The sequence below is a fragment of the Triticum aestivum genome, chromosome 5B (genome assembly GCF_018294505.1).
Source record: "Triticum aestivum cultivar Chinese Spring chromosome 5B, IWGSC CS RefSeq v2.1, whole genome shotgun sequence".
NCBI lineage: Eukaryota > Viridiplantae > Streptophyta > Magnoliopsida > Poales > Poaceae > Triticum > Triticum aestivum.
This window is the reverse complement of record NC_057807.1, coordinates 657,880,993-657,886,186: the sequence shown is the minus strand read 5'-3', so window position 1 is coordinate 657,886,186 and position 5,194 is coordinate 657,880,993.

Genomic DNA, 5,194 nt, shown 5'->3' with positions numbered 1-5,194 from the left:
AAACATCGGAGCCGGGCAAACCCAACTATTGACCCAAGACATGATTCGGAGCCGATGCATATAATGCTATAAGTTCAGGGTGCCGCACTTGTGAAAGTGTTCGGACTTATCACACCATTATGTGGGGAACTTAAGCCCCTGGTGTATTTAGCCGTACCAAAGTGTACGGATGCAACATGTCATGAATGAACATATGTATAAGAAATAAATGCAATTATAAGCAAAAAGCGATGCATTGTTTATTCAAGAAGTACTGCCATGAATGCAGAATGATACAAATAGTGCGGTAAGCAAGGGATGGGACTATTAAACATGTCCCCCTCCAGGGGTAGGCTGCGGAATGGTGTATAAAACAGATTTAATGCTCGTAATGGAGACCACCTGGATACTTCGTCGTAGCCTTTCTCCCTCCCTGGTTGTTGCATCGTGAGTTCGGCAGGTCTACTTTCGGACAGGGCCTCTGGTGAACGGAGTCCTGCTGGTAAGAAAAAAGAAAAAGGAAATAGAATGACACACTTGAGAGTCCCTGGTGTGGTTGAGCCGCACTCTGGGCCTGTTGTGGTCGTGCCCCTCCCCCTATGCTCATGGTATCTCCAGAGTGTACTGATGTACGCGAAGGGCCAGTCTTGCAATTTTGCAAGGGTTGGGGTTGGGGCTGCATTGCTACGCGTGCTTGGAATGTGCCAGGTGGTCTTGTTGTAGGTTACTCCGGGCACGCTTGGTCGTGTCCGGTCATTTAACGGCCGGATTCGAAAATTGCCTTAAAAGGATGCACTGTACTTCTGCCGCGAGGGCTGCTGTATGTTCCTTCGTTCGGAGAGAGCGTTCCGTGTTTCCGTTGACCGTGATGACTCCTTGAGGGCCTGGCATCTTGAGCTTGAGGTATGCGTAGTGCGGCACCGCGTTGAACTTTGCAAACTCGGTCCGTCTGAGCAGAGCATGATAGCCTCTGCGGAACGGGACTATGTCGAAGATTAACTCCTCGCTTCGGAAGTTATCCGGGGATCCGAAGACCACTTCCAGTGTAACTGAGCCTGTACAATTGGCTTCTACACTTGGTATGACGCCTTTGAAGGTCGTCTTTGTGGGTTTAATCCTTGAGGGGTCTATGCCCATCTTGCGCACTGTATCCTGATAAAGCAGGTTCAGGCTGCTGCCGCCGTCCATCAGGACTTTGGTGAGGTGAAATCCATCGACGATTGGGTCTAAAACCAATGCGGCGAATCCGCCGTGGCGGATGCTGGTGGGGTGGTCCCTTCGATCAAAAGTGATCGGGCAGGAGGACCATGGGTTGAACTTCGGGGCGACTGGCTCCATCGCATATACGTCCCTGAGTGCACGCTTCCGCTCCCTTTTGGGTATGTGGGTTGCGTATATCATGTTCACCGTCCGCACCTGTGGGGGGAAACCCTTCTGTCCTCTATTGTTTGGCGGCCGGGTCTCTTCCTCGTCATCGCTATGCAGCCCCTTGTCATTGTTTTCGGCAATTAACTTGCCTGCTTGCTTGAAGACCCAACAATCCCTGTTGGTGTGATTAGCTGGCTTTTCGGGGGTGCCGTGTATCTGGCACGAGCGGTCGAGTATTCGGTCCAAATTGGATGGACCCGGAGTAGTTCTTTTGAATGGCTTCTTCCGATGACCGGGTTTGGAGCCTCTGAATCCGGCATTGACTGCCGTATCCTCAGCATTGTCGCCGTTGACACGGCGTTTGTTCTTATTGCGACGCGACCTGCCATTGCGGTCCTTGGCATCCGGACTGCCAGAATTTTTGCTGAGGTTGTTACTGCGAGCTAGCCAGCTGTCCTCTCCCGCGTAGAAGCGAGTCATGAGTGATGTGAGGGCTGCCATAGATTTTGGCTTTTCCTGTCCTAGGTGCCGGGCAAGCCACTCGTCGCGGATGTTATGTTTGAAGGCTGCAAGGGCCTCTACATCCGGACAGTCGACGATTTGATTTTTCTTTGTTAAGAATCGTGTACAGAATTGTCTAGCCGATTTGTCTGGCTGCTGAATTATGTGGCTTAGGTCATCGGCGTCTGGTGGTCGCACATATGTGCCCTGGAAGTTATCAAGGAATGCGGCTTCCAGGTCCTCCCAACACCCAATTGATTCTGCTGGTAAGCTGTTAAGCCAATGCCGAGCTGGTCCTTTAAGCTTGAGTGGGAGGTATTTGATGGCGTGAAGATCATCGCCGCGGGCCATGTGGATATGAAGGAGATAGTCCTTGATCCAAACCGCGGGGTCCGTTGTGCCATCATAGGATTCAATATTCACGTCATAGGATTCAATATTCACGGGTTTGAACCCTTCGGGGATTTGATGATCCATTACTTCATCTATGAAGCATAGTGGGTGTGCGGCGCCTCTATATTGGGCTATATCACGACATAGCTCGAGCGAGCTTTGTCTACTATGTTCGGCCCGGCCGGAGTTGCTGTATCCGGCGCGACGGTAGTCTTCGCGCATCGTGGGGCGCCCAAGCGATCCTTAGATCGATCTTGATTGTCTTGCCTTATCCTCCAATATGTCTCCCAAGTCCGGCGCATTCCCCCGTGGCTTTGTGCTTTTCGAGCGATGCCGGGGTACGGCCTTAGTGGAGGGCCTGGAGGCCTCTCTGTCACGACCACGAGGTGGCCGGTCGGCCGTATTGTGCGCTGGTGATGTGGGTTTATATGCTTCCTCCTCTAATCGGGGTAGCCGCTTGCGTTTAGGGTAGATTTTGGAGGGGTGTTCGAGTTCATGCTCTTCGGCCGCAAGGACTTCGGTCCATCTGTCGGCTAGCAAATCTTGATCAGCTCTGAGCTGTTGCTGCTTTTTCTTGAGGCAATTTGCCGTGGCCATAAGCCTGTGTTTGAAACGCTCTTGTTCGACAAGATCCTCAGGCACGACGAATTCATCGTCGTCGAGGCTTGCCTCGTTTCCAGAGGGGGGCATGTAATTATCGTCCTCTACCTCTTCGTCTGCCGCTCTCTCGTGAGGGCTGGCTTCTCCTTCCTCCTGTGCTGAATCTTGCTGGAGGGGGTTGTCTTCGACACTGTCTGGGGTGTTATTATCTCCATTCTTGATGTGGCGGGATTTAGAGCGGCGCCGCTGACGCTGGCGCTTAGGCTGTTTCTTGGAAGGATCCTCCTCCACTATTCCATCGCCATTCCCATCCTTTGGGGTGTCCACCATGTATATGGCATATGACGAGGTGGGTTTCCAGTGCCCAGTAGGCGCTGGTTCTTGATCGTCTCCGGCATCGTCGTCCATACCGTCGATGTCTTCAGAGTCGTAGTCTACCATGTCGGTTAGATCGTCGACAGTGGCTACAAAGTGGGTGGTGGGTGGGCTTTGAATTTCTTCGTTGTCTGCATCCCAACCGTCCTGATCGCAATCCGGCTAGGGCTCTCCTGATAGTGAGAGGTATTTTAGCGAATTCAGGATATCGCCGAAAGGCGAGTGCTGAAAGATGTCCGCGGCGGTGAACTCCATGATCGGCGCCCAATCGGATTCGATTGGTAGGGCGCAGGCGATTCGGAGTCCGGCGAGGAGTCCGGCACCTCGGAGTCACGATCTTCACAAGGGACAAGATTGGTATTCGGCTCCATCGCCGTAAACATGGCAGCCCCCAAGGCGGTGTCTAGCCACCCATCCTCGATCTGCGCAGTCGGCACCGAATTAAGGGTCGGAGCGGACTCGTGTGCGGCCTCCATGGCACTGTCCGGCAGCAAAGCTAAATCATGCCCATCGTGACAGTGCGGCGCGCTCGGCTGTGGCTCGAATCCATCGAAGATCAAGTCTCCGCGGATGTCAGCCGTGAAGTTCAGACTTCCAAATCTGACCTGGCGGCCAGGGGCATAGCTTTCAATCTGCTCCAGATGGCCAAGCGAATTGGCCTGCAGTGCAAAGCCGCCGAATACGAAGATCTGTCCGGGGAGGAAAGTCTCACCCTAGACTGCGTCGTGGTTGATGATCGAAGGAGCCATCGGGCCTATATGCGACGGCACAGAGGAACTCTCAATGAAAGCACCAATGTCGGTGTCAAAACCGGCGGATCTCGGGTAGGGGGTCCCGAACTATGCGTCTAGGCGAATGGTAACAGGAGACAAGGGACATGATGTTTTTACCCAGGTTCGGGCCCTCTCGATGGAGGTAAAACCCTACTTCTGCTTGATTGATATTGATGATATGGGTAGTACAAGAGTGGATCTACCACGAGATCAAGGAGGCTAAACCTAGAAGCTAGGCTATGGTATGATTGTTGTTGTTTGTTGTTGTCCTACGGACTAAAACCCTCCGGTTTATATAGACACCGGAGAGGGCTAGGGTTACACAGAGTCGGTTACAATGGTAGGAGATCTACATATCCGTATCGCCAAGCTTGCCTTCCACGCCAAGGAAAGTCCCATCCAGACACGGGACGAAGTCTTCAATCTTGTATCTTCATAGTCTTGGAGTCCGGCCGAGGATGATAGTTCGGCTATCCGAACACCCCCTAGTCCAGGACTCCCTCACTCTTTGTTATTTGGCAGGGTTGCTTGAGAGAGACCATCTTCATCCTGCGGCTCCCACGGATTGATAAACCTTAGGTCATCCACTTGAGGGAAATTTGCTACTGTCCTACAAACCTCTGCACTTGGAGGCCCAACAACGTCTACAAGAAGAAGGTTGTGTAGTGGACATCAGTGGCTAGAGAGGCAGCGGGGCTGTGTTGATGTTAATCCCCATTACCCGCGATAGGAAGACGATTACCGAACATCCTTCGCATAGCTGCAACTATACTCTCCTCAATCATATCACCAAGTGTTGCGCGAGTATTTGGGAGATCATCTTCCACATGTTGATGTCCATGTACACTTGAGTTGGATCTTTTCATGTTAACTCTTGGAAACAAGTGGAAAAAGAAAAATATATGTGGAAAACACTCAGCTCAACTTCTTGCTTACCCAAATTCTAATGATTCCTTGGTGGTTGTGCGGAAGTAGAAAATCAGGAGTGGACGGGCGAATGAAAGCAATGAGATCCAATTGATGCAAACCAAATGAACAAGAAAATTTTGTAGATCCTTGCACCACGTTTGAGCTACAACACTTTCCACTTCAACTTTTGAAATTTCTCACCAAACTAAATATGATTGCACACTTGCTCAACACTTTCTCTTCTCTTTTTTTGCTCTTTTTTCACTCTCTTTTTTTGCTCTTTTTTTACTCTTATC